At 53.4% G+C, this 23,155-nt stretch overlaps 1 protein-coding gene across 2 annotated transcripts in view; it reads right to left on the bottom strand.

Annotated features, from left to right (window-relative positions):
• The window catches only part of DMAP1 (DNA methyltransferase 1 associated protein 1), a 674,969-nt gene that overhangs the window by 481,561 nt on the left and 170,253 nt on the right, over positions 1-23,155 (bottom strand). The gene's annotated exons all lie outside the window — the stretch shown is intronic.

The following is a 23,155-nucleotide window of genomic DNA, read 5'->3' as shown; positions in this document are numbered from 1 at the left end:
AGATATGCATGGTGGCCCTGACCTGATCAGAGTAGCCACCGCGTTCATGAGCCTTGTGAAGACCCTTTGTGCCGAGTTGAGGCTAAACGGTAGTACCTTGTATTGAAAATGCAGTCCCATGACCCGAAATCTGAGGATCGATGAGGCTGCCAAATCGGGACATGTAAGTATGCGTCCTTCAGATCCAGGGAGCACGTCCAGTCTCCCCCACACAGAGACTCCGCTATCAGAGCTGGTATAACCATTTTGAACTTCTGCAAGGGCAGGTACATGGTTAAGAAGGATAGATCAAGGACCACTCACAGGCCTGCCTGGTTCTTCTTTTGAATAGCGAAGATGCAAGAGTAAAATACCAAACCTTTTTGCAGGATTGGGACCTCCACCGCCTCGCTCGCGATAACCGAGCATAGCTCCACTAGGCGTGATAGTGTCCCGATCTGGGGAATGAGGGGTAGAGGGGGCGGAATGGGAGGAGGAAGCCTTGAGAGACTACCGATACCACCAACGGGTCCACAAACAGTGTCCGCCAGGACTGACTGCGGAGGGCGAACCTGCCTCCCACTGGGGTGCTGTGTATCTGAAGCAACCCATCATTGTTTCTTTGCCTCTGAGGCTGGGGTTTGGGAGGGGGACTGGAAGAACCCTTTAAGGGATCATTTCTGTTGCTCTGCCGATGCTGACGGATTGGTCTGGCTTCCCGGTTCTGCAGTCCTGGAAACCCCCGAGGCTGCCAAACATTCGACCCCATCTGCTTGAGCCTGCCTCTGCCTAAAGATTTTGGCTACTGGCTTCGTAAGAAATCGCCAGTGATTTAGCCATCTGGGAGCAGCTTTTCTTTTTGTCCAGCCACTCGTCTGCGGTGGAGTGAAACAAGTCACCCCTTCAAATGGAAGATCAAGAATTCTTACCTGCACATCTAGATAGAATCTGATGGCTCTAAGCCAGGCCGTCCGTCTCATGTCTGTCGCCCTAAGGTCTTGTGCCACTATCTTGGCCTCAAATGAAGCTTGTTTGTAGGCCGGCAGATCCAGGAGGAAGTTAGCGATTTCCCGCCATAACCTTTAATTTGCCACAGCCAAAATGTCATGAGCATTGGCCTGCCCGACTTGAAGTCCCACGTTAGAGTACACCTTTTTGCCATAGGCCTCTAGGACCTTCTCTTTCTAGACCAACACCGCCGATGCCGATGTGTTGGCCGAGGTGGCTTGGGTTTGGCATACATGGACGCTGCTGCTATGACCGATGATAGAGGCTGAGGGTGCATGGGCAAGAGTAGCGAGTCACCCTCCACTTGCCTATACTTAGCATTAAAGCTTTTTGTTGACTGGTTGTGTGGAGTGTGGCTTAGTCCATCCCTTTGTAGCCAGGGTCTCCACGTCTTTCTGCAGTGGTATACTGGATCTGGCATATGCGCAGATGTTGAGGACCTCCGCCAAGACCCCTGCGTCCAGCTACTCCTTCTGGGGAATACCCAGGTACTCAGCCAAGCCGGCAAACCGGTCGTGAAATGCTCTCACTGAGGAAGGCATGTCTTGTTCTTGTTGGTCTGTGTCCTGTTGATCCCCAGTGTCTGGAGGGTCTGCGGGGTCCATTGGCGGTGTGCTACCGGACAGAGGAGTGGCTGCTGGAGACAGAGGCAATGCTGTGCCAACAGGAGTGGTCGGTGGCGGAGTAGGTTGAGGGAGCAATGCGCTTCCACTTGGAGCCTGTGGCTGTACTGGAGCTGGCTGCAGGGGTTGGGAGGAATGGGAGGGATCATGTCCTGGATGATACCTTTAAGAATGCTTCCCATTTGTGGTTACTGCATGAGCGTCAGGAACTTATTGAAGAATCGCTCCTCACAGGCTAGTTGAGCGCATACCTGCATAAGTGCAGTCATATATACTTGTTGTCTACCCCCGCTTTGTCTGTTGTATGTGATTGAGGCATCTGTGTAGCGCACTTGCCCGCTGTGGTCGGATAGGTGGTGCATCATGTGATCTGTGGTGTAGATACCGGAGACCATTCTGCCCTGGCCGTGGTTACACGCCTTTGGGATTCGCTGGGTTGGCGCACTTCTGGTCTGGTCGCCATTCTGTCTGCGTGGGCCGCCGTTTTGTCTGGCCATGCTCAATGTGCTTCCATGGTTGTACTGGGCCTGGGTTCAGTCCGTTTGCTTTGACGCATAGGCTCGGCCACTCCCTGCACCTCAGGCGCGGGCCCGATAGCCCGTTGGCCTTCGACCATGATGCCTGTAGTGCTGTCTGTGCTGTGTATAAGTGCTGTGTATAAGCGCCCCTTCATGCCTAGGCCTGGTAACAGAGAAATGCCCCACAGGATATGTCCCGGTGTTTATGCCGCTTGGCTCCTTGGCGATGGGACCAGGAGGATTTTTAGATCCCTCAGCCATTAGGCCGGTCACTACCTCAGCCTCAGCACCCTTCTCGCTGGTAACAGAGCATGATTGGCCCCCCCACTGGCAGGCGTCCCTGGGAAGGAGTTGCTGTTGCAGGGTGCTTTAGAAAATAATATACTTGGCTTCTTGGCTTTCCTTCTCACGTACTCCTTTATGTGGTCTGGTGGAGACCTGGCAAACAGCTCCCTCCACAACGCCAGCCGATTCTTCATGGACCAGGGAGTAGGCGCGTCGCACACCGAGCAGCCTTCGCATCTGTGGTTCTCATCAAGGCACCGGAGCCGTGGGGCATGCAGGTCCGAAGTGGGAAATGAAAAGTCGCAAGACTGGCACCTACTGAAGCCTGCTTGGGCCAACATGCGCCTGGGACGGGCAGGGCACCTGTGGACACTGTGCTGTAAAAATGTGGAGTAAGTATATAAAATGTTACAAAAAATAGAAGCCTTGAGAAGCGCGTGGAAATGTGTGTCGCAGGGACTCAACCACGACCGCTGGTGAAGTCGGTCCGCTCCAGTCGGCGCAGAAAAGAGGACTCGGGTGTGGCGCCAGTAAGTAGGGTCAAGGGAGCATATGCTCCCAGGGCTGTGCCCCCTTGTGCAACTAAATTTAAAGAGGAAGACAATTTTTTCTGGTGAAAAATGTTCCGTTTCCCGTCCCTAGCGAGGGATGCCCATACATAATGGAGGAAAGGGGACGGGGCATAGAGGTACGAATGCATTTGTCAAAAAAATCATCTGTTCAAGTAGAACAAGTTACTCTTACTGGTAACGTTCTTTCGATGGGATGGTCCGACGACGTATTCCATATCTTTGACAGTAATCACCACAGCTGTGCTGCTTCGGAAAATTTAAGGCGCCTGCGTCCTACGTCGATGACGTCGATGCGCCGTCCCCGAGGACCTCCTCCGACGGCCGACGTCACCCGATGTGATAAGTAGGACGCCCGTAGCCTCAGTTGTAGTTTTTTCCCCCAGAACGTGTGCCACCAGTCTTCTTCCAGTCAGACACACAAGGCCTTGCGGAAACGTAAGCTGCAATCGCATAAGAAATTCTGCAGCGGGGAAGGTAGTGAGGCAGCGATATGGAATACTTCGTCGGACCATCCTATCGAAAAAATGTTACCCGGTAAGAGAGTAACTTGTTCTTCGAGGAGATTGGGTCCTCCGACGTATTCCATATCTTTGACAGACTCCCAAAGCAGTACCAAAGCAAGGAGGTGGGAATAGAATTTAGAACACAAATTTAGCATGCCCAATCAAATTGCGGAATAAAGGACTGCCTTGCCAAAGGCCAGATCCTGTCCTTGGATGGAATCGAGGGAGTAGGGACGTACAAAAGTATGTACAGAAGCCCAGGTGGCTGCATCACTGATGTTACGAATAGGAAGACCCCACTGTAGGGCAGTAGATGCAGCCATACCCCTGGTAGAATGGGCCCGCAAGCCAGCCGGTGGGTCCTTACGCGCCAAGCGGTAACACTCGGAGATAGCCAAAATAATCCAACAAGACAAAGTCTGTTTCGTCACAGCTTGTCCCAAACGCTTTCCAGCGTAACCAATGAAGAGTTGATCGTCCACTCTGAACCGGGACATGCGTGAAATATAAAACTTAAGAACAAGGTTCAAATCCCAACCGGGCACCAGAAAAGGTGACGGATGGAACACATTAGTGAGCCCTTTCAAAAACTGAGAAATTAAAGGAATCTTAAAATAGGAACATTCTTCAGACGAGCGCTTAAATATGGACAGCGCCGCCAGGTAACCTTTAATGGTACCCACTTGCAAGCCCCTGTGGGCCAAAGAAAGCAAAAAAGACAGAACCATGGGAATGTCACATTCAAAAGGATCCACATTCTTAACTCTGCACCAGTCGCAGAATTTACGCCAACGGCAACGGTACAGAGACTTTGTTGCCGGCCGTCTGGCCGAGAGCAACACCTCCAACACGTCTTCAGGGAGGTCCCAATCCTTATACCTCAACCTTTCAGAAGCCAAGCGTGAAGGTTGAGGGATCTGACCTCTGGATGTAGAACCTGACCCCCCTCCCGTGAGAGAAGATCGTCTCGGTAGGGAAGACGACGTTGAGGGCAGATGGACAAGTCGAGAAGGTCCGGGTACCACGTCATCGGGGCCCACGCCGGAGCAATGAGGATCATCCGGAAACAGAACCTCCGTAACCTCTGCAGTACTTGCGGGATGACGGGGGACGTACGGAAACACGTACAGCAGTGGGAATGACCACTCCACCACAAACGCGTCTGCTAAGGGTCCTTTTAGAGGAAATTCCCGCGAGCAGAACCTTTCGCACTTCCGGTTGACATGGAGGCAAAGAGATCCACTTGAGGGGTCCCCCAAAGGGCGAAGATCTCCAGGAGAATCTCCTGAGCCAGCTCCCACTCGCGAGAGATCGTGCTCTGCCTGCTCAGAGCGTCCGCTGTCTCGTTGTCGTCTCCGGCCAGATGAACAGCCGAGATCGAAACTTCCTGCTGGATGGCCCAGAACTCGAGCTGCATCGCCTCCCTGCACAGAGGAAGTGACTCTGCGCCCCCCCCTTTTTGCTGAGGTAGTGCATGGCCACCGTGTTGTCCGTCAGGATCAGGACACTCTTTCCTCGCACAGTCGGCAGAAAAGCCTTCAGGGTTAGCCTGACGACCCTCAGCTCCAACAGATTGATATGGAGTCTGGACTCCGACGGAGACCAACGACCGCTGACTGTCAACTCGTTGGGATGAGCTCCCCATCCCGTGAGGGGTGCGTCCGTCACAATCGTCACCTCCGGCCAGGGAAGCCAAAACGGAGCCCCCTTCATCAGATTGCCTTCGACGGCCCACCACAGAAGGTCCTTGGCGTCCAAGGGCGGCACCTGAACAGGGTCCGACATCCTGCCGGAAAATTGCAACCACTACATCTTGAGTGCCCACTGCAAAGATCTCATCCATAGACGAGCCTCTGGCACCAGAAGAATGCAGGATGCCATGAGGCCGAGCAACCTCAAGAACTCGAACGCCAGGAGCGTCTTGGCAAGTTGAAACTTGTGCACCATCTGCTGAATGTGAAGAGCCCTCACCTGGGGAGGAAAACACAGCCCCAGGGATGTGTCGAGCACTGCTCCGATGTACTGGAGCCGCTGTGTTGGCGTCAAATGGGACTTCTTTAAATTGAGGGAGAAGCCAGCTTGTGAAGGGAGTGGCAGGTGACGGACAGATGATCCAGGACTTGCTCGGGAGAGCTCCCCTTGATCAACCAATCGTCCAGGTAGGGGTAGACGTGAATCCCCCCTTTCCTAAGATGCGCTGCCACCACCACCCTGAAACTGAAAGTGCGAGTCGCCAACCGCGAACCTCAGGTACTTCTTCTGCTTGGGATGGATCAGCGTCCTTGAGGTCGAGAGACACCAACCATTCCTGAAGTTGAAGGGCCTGGAGGACTTGAGAGAGAGTGACCATCTTGAACCTGTCCTTCCATAGGAGTTTGTTCAAACCGTGCAAGTCCATGATGGGTCTCAATCCCCCGTCTTTCTTTGAAATCAAAAAATAAGGGGAATACCATCCCTTGTTCCTCTCCGCTACAGGCACCAGTTCTATGGTGCCTTTCTCCAGCAGGGCTTGAATTTCCTGCGCAAGGAGCGGATCCGGACTCTTCAAAGAGAGGTTCCCAGGTGGATTGTCGTGAGGCCTCTGCCGAAAGGGAAGAAAGAAGCCGTGGGGTATGATTTCCAGAACCCACACATCTGAAGTAATGGCACGCCACTCTACAAGATGCTGCGCCAGCCTTCCCCAACCGGCGAACCATGGGACATGGCCTCATGACTGAGTGGTAGCGGCTGCGGCGTTGCTTGAGGGCAAACAGGCAACTCCCCGAGCGGCTTTGGCACCTTGAGTACCCTGTTTTCCACCTCTGGTACTCCTACGGTGGCCTCTTTGACTGACAGCTCCTCTCGCTTTACTGAAGGATGAGTAATAACGAAAGGAACCTCCCCTCCATTGTTGTCCCGTAGGACGAAAAGGCAGAGGTTGTCGAACTGCAGCACCCAACAACTTCGCTGCAGCTTTGGAGGTCTGCAACCTCTCAAGGCTCTCGTCAGCCTTGCTGCCGAAAAGATGTTCACCGTCAAAGGGCATGTTGAGGAGCCAGGACTGTACATCAGGAGCGAACCCCGACTTCTGCAACTACGAAAACCTGAGTGTTACGGTGCTCGCCGCCACGGACCGGCTGACACAATCTGCCATGTCCAAACCCGACTGAACGGCCTCACACATGGCATCCTTGCCATCCTGGACCATAGCAAGGAAACCATCCCGTTCGTCCCCTTCGGGAATATGTTCAGCCGCTAATGCAACACAGTTCCACAGAGTGTGTGTGAAACGAGACAAGGCACATACAGAGTTGGCCGCCTGAAGCGCCACACCCCCTGAAGAAAACACTTTCTTCGCCCAGCCATCAAAACGTTTGTCGTCCCTATCCGAAGGGATGGTAGGATACAACGCCTGCTTTGCCGGGTCCGTAGCCGCCTGCACCACCAAACTCTCCGGAGTTAGTTGCCTGGACAAGTAGAGGGGGTCCTACTGGCTGGACGGTATTTTCGCGACAAAGACTTGCCCACTGTCGGGAGACTATCCGGAGCAGTCCAAGCCGACGCCACCCTTCTCTGCAGAGCCATATGAAACGGCAGTACCGGGTCAGTGGGGGGACCAAGATCGAGGATGTCCGTAAGATCATCCTGAACAAACTCCCCTGGGGGAGCCGACCATCTCAAGTACTCGGTGACCCAAGATATAAGGCGCTGGTACGAAGAATCGGCATGAGTGCCAGGCTGAGGCCTACAAAACTCCACCTCCGAAATGTACTCCAGGCGGTGAGAGGAAGGCCCCTGGGGACCAAAGCTATGCCTGACCTTAGCCAGAGCTTTTCTAGGGGCTTCCCCCGTGCCACGGAGCCCCTCCAACACCACTGCCTCGAAAGGCGTCGAGGGCGCCGAACGAATCGGCGTCAAGAGAATTGGCGTCGAGTGAATCGGCGTCGACGTCAGCCGCAGCGCCGCCAGCATCGACGGCGTCGACACAGGCCTCGAAGCCAGAGCTCCGAGCGTGTCCTTCGACGACCTAGGCGCTGACAGCGTCGACGACCCCCTCGGAGGCGGAGCCTCGAGAGAGGCCGTCGACGACCTCGGCGCCACAAGCGTCGACGTCTTCCTCGAAGACTGCACAGGATCACGCGGTCTCGGGCGTGTCGAGGACCGGGACCTGGAATTGGCATGGCGAGAACGGTTACCCTTCTCCGAGCGGGACCTCTCCCACGAACCGTGCCGACCACCCGAGCCCGAAGGCGTGCGAGCGGTGTCTCTCGACCGATCACGACCGACCCCACTCGCAGGTGCGGACGGACCGGTGCCCTGCAATTCGAGAATCGCTAACATCTTCTTCCCGAAGGAAGCCCATTCCTCCGGTCTCGCTTGCATGGTGGGATAAGCGACCCGCCGACGGGCGGAATACTCGGAAGAGGACGGGGAAAGCGACTGATGCCGGCGCTTCCGGGAATGCCTCGAAGAGGCAGAGGAATGTCGAGACAGACGCCTGGAAGGAGACCCACTGGACCTCTGACGAGGACGCGGAGAGTCGCCTCTCGATTCATCCGTGGAAAGCCCCGTAGACCACGACTTCCGGGGATTAGACACCCTACCTACCGACAACTTCTTCTTGCGCTCCCGCAAGGCCTTGGCCGTGAGTGACTGGCAGTCGACAGTCGTCCGTGTCGTGGGCCTCCCCGAGGCACCAGAGGCAGGCGTCGTGCGAGTCCGTTACCAACATCTTGGACCCACAGTCCCCGCATTTTTTTAAGCCAGGGCGTGGGGTTGAAGACGAGGTAGACATTGTCACGAACGGGCTTTTTCACAAAACCGAACAGGTTCAAAGAACCGAGAAGATTACAACAGAAACTCCAAAGAGTCGAGGCGTACCGAGATTCACAAAGCAAATACGATCGATGAAAAAACGCAACTGAGGCTACGGGTGTCGTGCGCCCTACTTATCACATCGGGTGACGTCGGCCGTCGGAGGAGGTCCTCGGGGACGGTGCATCGACGTAGGACGCAGAAAATTTTCCGAAGCAGCACAGCTGTGGTGATTACTGTCAAAGATATGGAATACGTCGGAGGACCCAATCCCCTCGAATAATCTTTTTGTACTTGTGAAAAAAAAAAATGCCCATCATCAGGGTGATAGCATCTCTGTGGATTATCCAGTATATCCCTCCAGCATATCCTTCTTCCCAACCATCTAACCCAGTAGACAGAGAATTTAGGTCTCCACCTATTACAGAACCTCCATTCCCTGGGCCTTCAACTTCCATAGAAATCCCAATAGGAAAGAGTTGTAACCTTCATTAGGTATGCCTATAGTGAAACTGATCCATCAGCTAAACGTCCCCCGGGAATGATGAATAATTCTTCTTTGTCATGTACAAAGGTAATCAGTTTAAATTGTTTATTTTCGATAAGCAAGATGGCTACCCCTGCCTTGTTGCAGCTAAGCTGATGCTTGTATTATCAGAGCAAGGGTTTTAAGGGGGGAGGGTGGACAGAATTGGTCACGCCTCAAAAAGTGGGGTTTCTTAATAAAAAACAATCTCAACCTCCCGCCCCCCACCCCCTACAGGCAAGTTAATCAATCTAGACCTCTTGGTGTTGCAAAGTTAGCCCACTCCCATTATACATCATGAATTTGATCCTCAACTTCTAGGATATATCTAGGCATGTTGTCAGATCTTCAGGGAAGGTTACATGGCTACCCAGAAGAGGCCCTGCTGCTTCCAGTGCTTGCTCCATTCCTGTACTACCTGCGGCTGGTGGTTTATCCTGCATGTGTTTTTTCAATTGCACTGGGGTCCCAATATTGAGGACAGTAGCCCATTGTGAGTGCCCCTAGTGCAGCCTATCATCCATGTGGATGTTTGGAGGGAATCAGCTAGCTTAATTATTTCCCCTTATTGCCCAGATCTCAATCTGTGCTGCCAACCCCCTTCTGGAGACTGGTCTTCCCACATTTCTTAAAGCAACAGTAATTGGACCCTTCCTCGAAGTGACTGTTGCTGCACTATTAGAATGTTTACCTGTAGTGGTGTGCCATAGTTGTGGGTCCGACCCATTACAACACATCTGGCTATGGGAGTTATTTCTGTGTCTCTCCAAACTTTATTTTTCGAGTCATGCACAGCACTTCCTGCTCAGTATTGTTGGCTATCCCTTCGGCTTCCCTTTTTGTTTCATTTTCCTTGTGTCCAGCAGGGGCACACCAGACAAGAACGTCATTGTAGCAGTGATCGCTCTGGTAGAATGGGCTCTCGGGGCGGCGAGGCAGCAGTTGGTTTGCCAGTAGGTGATACAGCCGGAGAGCCACCTGGAAATGGAAGCCTTGGACAGGGCCTTCCCATGGTTCACAGGACCAAAGTTCACAAAAAGTTGAGGTTTTCCGGAAAATCTTCATGCGGGCCGCATAAAACTTCAGCGCTCTAGTCACATCCTCTAGCCACATCCAGCGAGTGCAAAGTCCTTTTAGCCGGGCGACAAAGGCGTCGGTAAAATACAGGTAACACCAAGGGCTTGTTAAGGTGAAATTTCGATGGAACCTTGGGTATGAAGGATGGGTGCATCCGCAGCACCACCCTTGTGTCGTGAAAAGTCAAGTAAGGCTGCTTGCATGACATGGCCTGGATCTCACCTACTTGTCTTGCAGAGGTGATGGCCATGAGAAAAGCGGTCTTCCAAGACAGAAACTTAAGCGGAGCAGAATTCATAGGTTCGAATGGGGCCCCTATGAGTCTGGTTAGCACCACATTGAGTTCCCACGCCTTGGCTGGAGCCTTCACCGGCGGGAACGAGCGGAACAGTCCTTTGATGAACTCCATCACCAGACGGTGTGACCACAAGGAAGACCGCCACAGAGATCTGGTGTAGCAGTAGATAGCCGCCAGATGCACCTTAATGGAGGCATGAGCCAGTCCCGACTTGGCCAATGATAGCAAATATGGAAGTACTTGAGGAGCCGTGACCTGCAAGGGGTTAATCTTCTGAGACCGGCAGCAAATCGCAAAACGCTTCCATTTGTGTCCGTAGCATTTCAGAGTAGACGATGCTCTAGCCTTGGCGAAAACTTCCTTGCAGTCTGCCGGGAGATCATAGCCACCGAATTCTAGCGCTGCAGGAGCCAGGCCTTCAGGTTCAGAGACCCTGGTTTGCGGTGTAGAATGGCATCTCCTTCCCTGGCGAGAAGATCCACGACCACCGGCAGCTTGACTGGTGGGGACGCAGACATGCTGAGAAAGTCCGGGTACCAGATCTGCCTCGGACACGCCGGTGCGAAGAGGATCATCCGGCACCGGTACCGTCTGAGTTGACTGATGATTCTAAGTAACAACGGCAACGGAGGGAAAGCATACAGAAAGAGGCCTTCCTAAGGGAATGAGAATGCGTCCCCCATACTCCCCTGCTGGGGGAATCTGCTGGCAAACCTCTGGCACTTGATGTTCGTCGCCGTCGCAAACAAGTCGATCTGGGGATTGCCCCATATGAGGAAAAGGTTCTCCAGTAGGCCCTGCCCAAGTTCCCATTCATGGCAAGAGCGAAGCTCCCTGCTCAGAGTCGGCGACTGTGTTCTTTACTCCTGCTAGATGAATCGGAATGAGAAACATCCCCTGGGCAACGACCCAGTGCCTTAAGTCCTGCGCCTCTTTGGAGACCGCTGGGGATCTGATGCCCCCCTGTTTCCTGATGTAAAACATTGTGGTGGTAGATGGCAGAAACGATTTGAGGGCCCAAAACACTGTCCATAGCTCTAGAACGTTGATGTGCAACTTCATCTCCTCCAGCAGCCACATGCCTCTGGCATGAAGACTTCTGGTGTGGGCTCCCCGTCCTTCCAGGGAGGCGTCCGTCTTGGCCGTTTCCTGTTGCAGTGGGTCCTGGAAATCCGCGCCTCCGGTCAGATGCGAGTGCACGTCCCACCAACTTATCGACCGAAGGAACCCCTTGTCAAGAACAATCCGGTCTTGGAAGCTTCCGGACACCTGGATCCAATAGACGTCGAGGAACTCCTGCAGTGGGCGCATCCGAAACCGGCAGAGCCGGATGAGGTAAATGTATGACATCATGCCAAGCAGAGAATGAATGCCCTCACCATGGCAATCTTCAGAGCTAACAGCCGTTGCACCTTGCCCAGGATGGCCACTACGCTCTCATCCAACGGTAACGCCAGACAAGACACTGTGTTGAGCCGGGATCCCAGGAACAGCACGTCCTACAATGGAGTCAAGCAGTACTTCGCATAATTCACTGAGAACCCCTGATCCGTCAGTAGGCGGATTGTCCTTGCCGTGTGGTCGACGGCGATGTCTCTTGATCTGGCCCGGATGAGCCAGTCGTCCAAGTAAGGGTAGATGTGGATCCCTTGTAGTCGTATATGGGCCGCAACCAGTGCCAGGCATTTGCTGAAGACTCTGGGGGCCAACTTCAGTCCGAAGGGAAGGGCTTTGAATTGGTAATGCCTCCCCTGAACGACAAACGCAGAAACCTGCGGTGTCCTTTGTGAATGGGGATATGGAAGTAAGCATCCTCCAGATCCAACAAGGACAGAAAGTCTCCCTCTTCCAGTTGTCCAAGCACGTGTTGAAGAGTGACCATTCGGAACTCCTAGGACTTTACGTATTTGTTCAGTTTCCGCAGGTCGAGAATGGGCCTCCAGCGTGCAGTCTTCTTTTGAATGAGGAAGTACCTTGAGTAAACTCCGGAGCCCCGGCGCAACTTTGGAACTAGCTCCATCGCCCCTTTCTTTAACATGGCCTGAACTTCCAGCAGCAGCTGAGGGACACTGTTTTCCTGCCGGGCCGCCAGTGGTATTTGACACTTTAGTTGGAACTCTAGAGTGTCCAGCACCCAACAAACCGTGGAGATGGTCTTCCATACGTAGACAAAGTTCGTCAGTCGGCCTCACACTAGGGTGCACTGGTGGGCACCCGACGTCCTAGCCCGTTCATTCTTGCTTGGAGGTCGATGTGCCGCCTTGCGGTCCCGACGACGACAGCGTCCTCCTCCAAAGGCTTTGCAGCAGCCCATGTTGGTTTCTTGGGCAGAGGAGCGGGAGCGTTGACGGTAAAAAAAGGAGCCACCGCTGAAACTCCTTCGAAGATCGGGTAGACTTGCCTCCTGAGGACCGAAAGGACGGCCGTCGCTGCTGTAGCATGCCCAGGACACGTGCCGTCTCCGTGTACGCCTTGATGGCCTGAAGGGACTCACCCACCGCTTTCCCGAAAAGATTGTCACCGTCAAAGGGCATATCTAAAACCCGTGTGTGGACCTCCTGTCGAAGGTTGGTGGCCTTCAGCCAGCCATGACGGCTAAGGCAAATGCCATTCCCCATCTGGTAGAAACCACAGCTCCCAGTAGTATCGTGCCACGAGGGTGCTGGCAGCCTTGATGGTCGTTGTTGCAGAATAGATAACTCTCCTACCCATCGCATCCAACTTCTGCCCCTCGTTATCAGGAGGGGTGGACGGTGCAGAAGACATCGAGCTCAATGATTTCTTCTTGACCGCCACAGAAACCACAGAGTCTGATAATGGTTGGGCCCGCAAGCACTTAGGTGCAGAGTCTTCCAACCTGTACTTCTTCTCTAGGTGGTCCCTCTTCGATGGGGCTGTAGAAGGGTTCTTCGTGAGCGTCAGTCCTTCATCCCAAATGTCATACAGGAGCGGGACTGAAAAGATGGTCTTCCTCTTTGCCTCGCGGCGCTGATATAAGAAACCATCCTTTTTTTTTTTTTTAACTTCTTTTTATTGGTTTTACAACATAAAAGGGATGGGAGAGAACAAACAAAAAACAGAAACGAAAGTCCCTCTCCCATTGTCTTTCCCCCCTCCCTCCCCCCTCCCTCTCCCTAAAGGCAGCCGCATTATGTTCTTGGTCCTTTGCCGCCTCGGGGCCGGCGCCGGTCGTTGTCAAGTTCGTGGCTGAGGGGCCAGTCTCCCAGTGGCCTTACTCCTTTCCTCGGAAATTTCCCTTGGCCTTGTCTTTGCGTGTGTTTGCTGGTCTTTCCCAGTTGGAGTTGCACTGTTCAGAGTCCGCACAGGTCACAACCTCTTCTTTTCCTTCCCCTTAGTTCTCTCCATTGTGAGTTATGTAGTGCCTCCCGACGTGGGCGGTTCAATTTCGTCGTTTTCTGTGTCCCCTGGATCGCTACTGTCAGTCGTATCGTCATCGCCTCCACTGCCAAGCAGGTCTTGCACCAGGGAGTTCCATGCTTGTAATCTGGCTCCGCTGTTGCTCTCTCCCTTTTGTGTAGCTCTCGCCCAGACTGCCGTCTCCGCTATTGCCCATTTTTGTAGGTCGGCCCACCATCCTTCCTTCGAAGGGCCTTCTCTCTTGTTCCATGCCATCGCTATGCGGCGTTTCGCTAGTATCGTCATTAAATCTTTCATTTTTGCCACATGCGTCATCTGCCGGTGCCCTCTTGGGAACAGGCCCAATAGGTATGCTGCTGGCGTTCTTGCTGGCATCTGTATGTCTGCTGTCAACGCTTTTTCTCTCACCGTGTTCCAGAAGTCTGCTATTTGCGGGCACGACCAGAACATGTGCACCATGTCGGCCTGTTCGTCTCCGCACCGCGGACAGCTCCGGGATTGTCCTTCTCCTATCTTTGACATTCTCTTGGGGGTTAGATATGCTCTATGTACTATGTATATCTGCAGTTGTCTGAACCTGGCGTTTCTGGACACCTTTTTTGTGTACATGAGGACTTTGTTCCATTCCTCGTCTTCGAAGGGTTGTTGCAGTTCCTCTTCCCATCTCATCCGTGCTGTTAGTGTCTTTTTGTTGGTGTGTCCCAGTATTTGCTCGTAGAGTCTGGACACCGTGTGACCTCCTTCGGATATATCGTACCATGCCTCTAATTCTCCTTCGGTGTCCTCGGGTTCTGGCATAGCGCTCCACCTCTTTTTTATTGTCTGGACTAGGCTATTGTGTAGGATGAATTGGCCCCTGTGTACATCTTGTTCATCCATCAGGGTCTGGAAGTCCACCCACTGTCCGTCACGCCACAGGTCCCCAATTTGGGCCACGCCTTTGTCTTCCCATTGTGCCCTGTACGTGGTCAGGCTGGCCACTCGGGTGTCCACCAGCCCCGCCAGTGGGATGTGTCTAGAGCAGGGGTCTCGTATGCCCTGTGTCTTCCAGGCTCTTTTCCATAGTATTCGGCCTAGTTGGGCTATTTTGGGCAGTTCTTTGGCTTGGGCGGCGTTGACCCATAATAGCTCTCTCAGGTGATACTTCCGGAGTGCTGGCCCCATAATTATTGCGTCTATTGAGGTCTCTTCGCCCAGCCATCGCACCACAAATTGGAGTTGTGCTGCCAAATAGTAATACTCGAAATCTGGGAGTTTGATGCCCCCCCACTCATAGCTTCTTTGTAGTGTGCTTAGTGCCACCCTGTTCCGTCCCCCTCCCCATAGGAAGGTTCTCGCTATGGTGTGTAGGCGCTTGAAAAAGGGCTTTGGTATGTTGTATGGGATGTTCGTGAAGTAATATAGGAGTCGGGGTAGGACTGTCATTTTTAGTAGTGCCGCCCGGCCTATCATGCCTAACGGCAGCGTCTGCCAGAATTTCATAGCCTTTTCAATTTTGTCTAAAGCTTTTTGTGTGTTACCTGTGTGTGTTTCCATGGTGTCATGATAGATCTCCACTCCCAGGTATTTGAAGGTGTTCGGGGCCCACGTGATGCCCAGAGGTGGTAATTGATCTGTCGGCACTGCGCGTAGGTCTGCCAGGGGAAACAGCACTGATTTTTCCCTGTTGACCACTATTCCAGATAACCTCCCGAATGCGCGCAGCGCCTCCAGCAGGTCCTGCAGGTGGGTGCGTGGGTTCTGTATGTAAAGGAGTATGTCGTCTGCGTATATGGATATCTGGTGTGTTTCCCCGTCTATCTCTATGCCTGTGTCTTTATAATCCGTTCTTAGGAATACTGCGAATGGCTCCAGAGCTAGGATATATAACATTGGGGACAGGGGGCATCCCTGCTTTGTGCCTCGCTCTATGCTCCATTCTCTAGAGATTTGTCTACCCGTCTTGACTCTCGCTCTCGGGTCTCTGTAAAGTAGTTCTATCCATCTTGTGAACCCTTGGCCAATCCCATAGTGGGTGAGCGTCCCCAGGAGCCAGTCCCATCCCACCGAATCGAATGCTTTAATTGCATCCAGTGAAGCTACAGCACACTCCCCACCTTCTTGGTTTGTCTTTTCTATAACGTAATGGAGTCTACGCAGGTTCCAGGACGTGTTTCTTTCTGGCACGTACCCTGTCTGGTCCGTGTGGATCAGGGTGGGTAGCACTCTTTTCAGGCGGTTGGCTAGTGCCGCCGTCAGGATCTTGGAGTCCTGGTTTATTAGGGAAATCGGTCTGTAGGAACCGCATTCGAGGGGGGGCTTGCCCGGTTTAAGGATCGGGACTATTATGGATTCTGACATACTGCTCGGGAGTCTTCCCATCTCGTATGCTTCTTCTAATGTTTCTAGTAGTCTTGGGGCTATATCATTTTTGTATTGTTTGTAAAATTCCCCCGGGAGCCCATCTGGCCCCGGAGATTTCCCTGTCGGGAGCTGGGCGATAACCTCCGTTAGTTCCTCCACAGTGAGAGGGGCATCTAATGTTTGGGCCTGCTCCTCCGTCAATTGTGGGAGTTTGATTTCCGCGAGGGCTTCCCTCAGGTCCCCCTCCTCTGCCTCCTGGACCCTGGAGTATAAGTCCTCGTAGAACTGCGAGAACACCTCGTTTATTCCCTCTTGGGACCTTATCACCTCTCCTTCCCTGTTCTGAATTTCGTTAATTGGCTCCCGCTTAGTCTCCTGCTTAGTTAGCCAGGCTAGGAGTCTGCTAGGCTTATCCCCCTCAGCATGTAGTTTTTGTATATATTTCCCGTAGTCTAGGCGTCCCAATCTTTCCCAGGTCTCCACGCACTGTTGTCGCAGGGTGGTGAGGTTCTCTTGTTCCGCCCCCTTTTCCCCCGCTTGTCTCTCCGCTTTCTCAATTTTCCTTTCTATCTCATCTAGTTGTGCTAGGGTTTCTCGTCGGAGACCTCCCATTTTCCCCATCGCCTCTCCTCTGACTACCACTTTGAAGGCTTCCCATACCGTTCCTGTGCTCTCCACACTACCCTCATTATGTTCAAAATAGTCTTCTATCACGCTTTGGATGTGTTCCTGGAAGCCCGTGTCCAGTAAAGCCTCTGCCCTCAATCTCCATGTTGGTATTGGGGCTCTCCTGTGTGTGTGCGCCCATGTGATCGTCTGGGGGGCGTGGTCAGATAGGGTTCGCGCGTGTATGTATGCCTCAGTGAATTCTCCCAGTGTCTCCCTGCCCGTGAACAGGTAGTCAATCCGTGTGAATGTTCTATGTGGGGCACTGTAATGTGTGTATCCCCTCTCTTCCCCATGTACCTTCCTCCAGACGTCCTCGAGTCCGAGCTGGTCTAGTATCTGTTGTAGTGCTCTCGCTGGCGGTGCCGCTCTCTTGTACTTATCGTCCGACCTGTCCAGCCGGGGATCCAGTGTGCAATTATGGTCACCTGCCCAAATCATCGTTGCATTCCTGTACGGGGCCAGCCGGGGCGGGAGCGTTCTGAAGAAGGCTGTAGCGTCGTGATTAGGGGCATAGGTATTTACGAGGCATATCTCCCGGTTTTCTAGCATCCCATGGACTACCAGGATTCTCCCTTCTGTGTCTTTCTCTTGGTTGATGAGCTGGAATGGGACGCCCGGGGCGACCCAGGTTATGACTCCTCTGGCATAGTTGGAATACGTTGCACTATACATCTGGCCTCCCCATTTTTTCTTTATTTTGGCCTGTTTTTCCGCCGTCAGGTGCGTCTCCTGCAGCAGTGCAATGTGAGTCCTTGTTTTGTTTAGCCAGGTAAAGATCCTTAGCCTCTTGACGTATGCGTTCATCCCCCTGACATTCCACGTGACAATTCTTAAGACATCTTGGTCTTTGTGGGGACTGGCGCCTGCGGCCTGCTCTTTCCCATGGGCTCGCTCGGTGTCTCATTCTCACGGTGCGTTCCTGCCGGGGATCTGTGTCCCTTCTTCTGGCAGTTGAGTTTTTTGTCTCGTGCCTCCCGCCATCTTTTTGTTTGCGGGTACTGTCCCCTGAATTTGTTTTCCTTGCTGATTCTTTGTGTGTGACAACTATTATTTCTTGTTCTGCTCTCCTCCTCTCTTTGTGGGCTTTGCCTTAACTTCCCAACTGTTATAACTGTTAACCTAAATAACGTCAACAAACGCCCAGCCTCCTCTCCTCTGCTCGGGCTCCGTCGCTTTCCAGGTGCCGTTTTCTCCTCCTCGGCCTTGCCTGTCGCGGCGTAGTGTCTTGAAACTGACACTATGAACATTGTTTCTGCTGGGGCCTCTCTGTGGGTCTTGGCGGTTCCCCTTCTCCAAGTCTCGTGCTCCCGTTGTGAGTCTCTTTGCTATGGGCTTTTCAACTTGGTGGCTGTCGGTTGCTTTTTTCATAACTTCCCGGTAGGGCATCTCTACCGTCTCGTTCTTGCTCCCGTAGCGTTAGGTATGTTTGTTGTGCTCGATTCTAATCTCTGTTTTGCTGGGGGTGGTTTCTGTTTCGCTCGTTCCTCTCTGCCGGCTGTGGAATCCCACACTGATCCATCCACTCCTGGGCATCGGTCGCTGTCTCGAAGATCTGTGTTTTCCCGTCATGCAGTATTTTTAGTTTGGCTGGATACAGCAGCATGAATTTCACCCCTGCCGCCCGGAGGCGCTCTTTAGTCTGCCAGAACTGGGCCCTCTGCTTTTGCACCAGTACCGTATAGTCTGGATATATTGTTATCCTGGCCCCGTTCCTTGTGATGTTCCCTCCTTCTCTCGAGAAAGTCAGGATTTTCTCCCTATCTTTAAAGTTCATAATTTTTGCTATCATTGGTCTTGGTGGTGCTCCTGGGCGCGGTCTTCTAGTCAGCGCTCGGTGTGCCCTTTCTACTACGAAGCCCTGGGACAGGGTCCCTGCCCCTACTTCTTGGATCAGGAGGTTCTCTATGTAGTCCGTGGGGTCCCTTCCTTCCTCTCCCTCTGGCAGCCCCACTATTCGTACGTTGTTGCGTCGGGCCCTGCCTTCTGCGTCTTCCACTCTGCGTTCTAGTATATTAATTCTTTCCAGTGCTTCCGACATTTGTGTTCGCGAGGCGGACACTTCCACTGAGTTACTCTGTGCTTGTTGTTCTACTGTTGTCATCCTTTCCGCCAGATTTCTCGTGTCTTGTCTAAGAAGTCCCACATCTACCATCACTGCATCTAGCTTTCCTTCTATCGACGTCTTTAACGCCCCTATGGCTTCCAGTATACTGCTTTCCACTTGCCTGATCTCTCCTTGCGTGGCATATGACTCCGGCATGTCTTTCTCCTCAGCCCCCGGCTGCTGGCCGTCGTTCTTCCGGGTGTATGTCTCCATGACTGTTTGTTTCCCTCTGCCGCTTTTAGGCTTGTCTGGCATGTTAATGCCCACTGCTCTTGGCCTGTAGTTGGGTCCTGTTCAGTTTGGCTCCGTTTGCGCTGCAGTGGGTCCCTTTTCAGTTCCCCCACTCGTTTCTGCTCTTCCTGTGTGTGTTACCTTGTTATTAAGCGATATCTCCCTGTGACTTTACCCCTTCTGTCCGTTTGCCGTGTCTCTTTCCGGTGTTCTCTTCCCCCTCTCTTTGGGTATTTAGAGTTGGGTCTCGGCTTCCCTGACCCGCTCTGCGGTATGTTTCTTGTTCCCTGGGCCTGGTTCCTGTGTCTCTTCGCTGCCTCTCCTCTCAGGATCAGCTAGTCACCTCTGCGACAGGGAAGGGCTCTTCTTCGGTCCGATCTGTGGGCTGCTTCCTGACCGTAGGTCTCGACGCCTTCCCCCTTCCTCGTTCGATGTCGCGCCGTTTCCGTGGTGCTGTCTCGGGCTTTCCCTCCCGTTGCTGCCGTCAGTGCCTCCTCTCGCTCTCGGTCGGGTGACGCCTCGATCCTGCTTATGCCGGGCGTTGATCTGCTGTCCCCCTCGGTTCCGCTCCGGACTGGCAGGTAAGGGCTCCTCTTCGGCACTCCAATCTGTCGTTGCTGCTCTCTTACGCGTCGGTCGGGGGAAGTTCTTCTATGGTCTGGCCGTTGTGGGTTCCCTCGTTGCTCCGCTGTCCCGCTGTCGCTGTCGCTCACCTCCGTTTCAACGCGAGGGAATCTGCCTCGGTTCGGTCTGTGGGCCGCTTTCCATCCGTTCTGCCTCGCTTTCCGATTCTCCGATTGTTCAGCTAGGCCTCCGCCGCTTCTGCATCAAGGGGGGGCTCTCTCGGTCCGGTCTTCGGGTCGATTCCCGGTCTTCACCACCTCGTCTCTCGGGGTCCCACGTCGCCCTGTTGACTCTCCGCCGTTATCTCTCACCTTCGCTCTTCTGGGGTTCGATCTGTGGGTCGCCCCTCGCCTCGCCTTCGCTTCTTCTCCGCTCAGGTTCTTCGTAGTACCGCCGGGATCCTGCTGCCGCTGCCGCTGCTGCTCGTCTCCGCTTCGGCTGGGAAAAGCTGTTCTCCAGCTCCGGTCCGCGGGCCTCTCCCCGTTCTCGAGCCGTGCCGTCTTCACCTTCTCCGGGTCGGTATTACGCGGCAATCCCTGCAGTCGGCGTCTCGGGTTTCTGCCACTCCGGTGGTGTTTCGGTCTTGCCTGCGCTGGACTTCGATCAGTTGTCTCGTCCGGTTCTGCTCTTGCTCTTCGGCCCTCTTCGTGCTTCGGGACGAGGTTCTCTTTTCAACGCTGCGCGTCCGCCATTTTGTTGGTGGTGCCGCGCGCTTCTCTCCCTTCTCGTTCTCACCCTTCTGGTCTCCGTTTTTCCTCGGGTCTTCTCCCGTGTGTGCCTTGGATCTTCCGACGCCTTTTCCTCGCGTTTGTTGTCTTTTTATTTACTGAAATACGCCTTTCTCAGGATCTCTGGTCGGATCTGGTGGGAGCTCCTCGGAGTCTGCTCACTCTCGCATGGCCGCCAAATAAGAAACCATCCTTCTCCTCCAGCTTGAGCTGGAAAAGCTCTGATGCTCTGGAGATCATTGCATGGAACGATCCTATCTCATCCGGCGGAGGTAACGGGAGGTCCCCCATTTTGCTGTCATCATCCGTGCGCATCGCTGTGTCGTCTCACCTGCGCAGGGTGGCAGAGAAGGTGGAGGGTGGCAAGGAGGCAGCGGGTGCCTATTGCTCTTCTTGGCTGGCGGTTCCTCCGTTGTCAGTGGGGCGGCTGGCCCCAGCGCCATAGGTGGCGGCGTCGCCAGCATCCTCCTCTGTATCTCGGATACCTGCGTATGAAGGGTCGAGAGAATGTCCAATGAAAGATCTCTAGGTGGCAGCTGAGGCATAGACATAGGCAGCTGGGGTGTAGGAGTAGAGCCAATGCCCATCGTTGTCCTGAGGCCCTCCGTCGCCTTCCTCAACGGTATCCTCATCGCTGCCCTCGTCATATGGCGCAACTCTGACATCTCCCTCGTCGCCATCGCCCTCCTGGATGGTCTGGAGGTAAACAAGTTCATCCTCCCAGGCAAAGGAGATAACTGTGCCATGGGGGCACTCAACGCCTCCTCCCCTTTCTTCGCATGCAGAGGGGACGGTCTCGGGGAGATGATCAATATTCTCTTCTCCGGGGTCTCTCAATGGGCTTAAACGAAGCCTCCCTCTTGGGAAGAAAGGACACCCTTGCAGTCGGAAGTGTGCCCTGCGGGTCCGCCCCTGCAGCCTTCGAAAGGGACGCTACCACCACCTCGATGGAGGGCGCGGACTTCGTCTGGTGCACCTGGGCCTTCATGGCCAGGTCAGGTGCCCTGGCCTGCTTGGCCTTCATGGTCGCTGTGGACACCTTGTCCTACTTGGCCTTCTCCTTAGGGGTCGGGTCGGACCCTCGATCCCCTTAGGCCTTCAATGCGGAGCGTAGGCTGGACGACGTACCCCGTTTGGTCTTCTCCTTGGTCATCTCCGGGGCCACCTTTAGCTTGCCCGGGAGATCCGACTTCATCTTGGATGAACATCCAGAGCGTTGACTGGAGACCGATGTTGCTGGGGATGTCAAAGGCGCCCTGGCCGTCGAGGAGCCTGCCACAGCGGCGCTCTCGACAGTAGCAGACTCGCGGTGCTTGGCCTTTTGTTGGACCCCCGTGGGAGGAGCTCCCTCAAAGGACTTAGAAGTCTGCTCAGCTTACTCACATCCGGGGAAGGCATGCCGCTGGGAACCACCCGGTGCAGAGGACTTGGCCTGCAGCCACTCTTCCAGCCGTTTACGCCAATCCTTCAACGTGCGTTTTGAGAGTTCACAGCAAAACGCACAATCCTCCTCCTTATGCGTTGGCTACAGGCAGTACAGGCACTAGGAATGTTTGTTGTCCATGTAAACATTCCACAAACTGCAGTCAGAGAAAAGCTTGAAAAGGGAAGGGGAATCCTTCTCGTCTGACATGATACACGCGGTGTAGGCCTGAAGAATCTTCCACGAAGAAACTCAATGAAATCCACCCTTGAGGAGTGCTAAAGAATCCTCAAAAAGGTTCTCTGTTAATGGGAGGGAAGGATGATCGATGGAGGACACGGGCCTGATTGACCGAAAAATATAGTATAACTCTTCCAAAAGGGAAAATTGCAGTAAAAGCTCGAGAGCTAAGCACGAGGTCTCCCAACACTTGAACGTGTGGTAAAAATCTGACGATGGCTGCCGGAGGAGGGGCTTAGGTAGAGGGCAGTTATTGGCTGGGGGCGGTAAGACCCAGAGCTCAGTGAATGGTTGTTAGGAGAAAGACAGTTCAGAAATGAAACAACCTGATTTGTCTTTTACAGAGGATTCCCAGGATTCCCGGCGCGACGACAGGGAATATTCATGAGCATGTGAATCCATGCCAGACCACATGCTGGAGAATATTGGATTGTAAACACTTAAGTAGCTGATCAGACTTCTTGTTCTTCTGTCAAGATTATCAGACTCACCCACCCCCAGATCCAAGATGTTGCAGTAAGTTATCAAGGAGTCCCATGTTGAGTTCTGTCATAGGGCCCTGGCACCTCCCTGGCCGACACATTGCACAGGAAGTTGTTCACCCATCTTAGTTATCCCTCTCACACATTTGCCCTCCCAGCCCTCTGCAACCCCCCGTCACCACAAAACGTTTTAAAATGGATGGCGGGTTCTCACCCATCCGCCAAGCCACTCACTCTCTGTTAGCAGCAATGCTCAAACAAGCAGCTTTCCAAGTCTTCTGTATTTCTGGGTTTCTTTTTAACTTCAGCTGATTACCCATCCTAGCCACCCTCTTGCAAGCAACAGCTCTCTTGGCATTTTAACTGCTGGATATTCTATGTTTCTGGCCTCCTTTCACCTGACCAAGGAGCACCTTGACTCGCCTGAGGGTTACAATACATCGCATGGTGTCTTTTGAGTTCACGCACTGACCATATTTCCATTAACAATATCCCTGGTGCCTCTTTATTGAGTACAATTGCTGAGCCAGATACTAGATAACAGAATATCATTGTGCTCTCACTATGCTATTCGGATTCTGGTGTTTGTGAGCTAGCCTGGCCGAGACTGAGCTCAGCAGAGGCGCATACTGATAGGTCATCATCCTGTCAAGGCCCAGTAGATAATTCTTTAATGCACAATATTTAAATAAAGATGATATATTTACATGTGTGCGCGCTTGGGTGTTCTGTACTTTATTCCAGCCCTCT

This window comes from Ambystoma mexicanum, chromosome 1q, assembly GCF_040938575.1.
Source record: "Ambystoma mexicanum isolate Mex_15411 chromosome 1q, UKY_AmexF1_1, whole genome shotgun sequence".
NCBI lineage: Eukaryota > Metazoa > Chordata > Amphibia > Caudata > Ambystomatidae > Ambystoma > Ambystoma mexicanum.
This window is presented reverse-complemented; position numbering and strand designations above follow the sequence as displayed.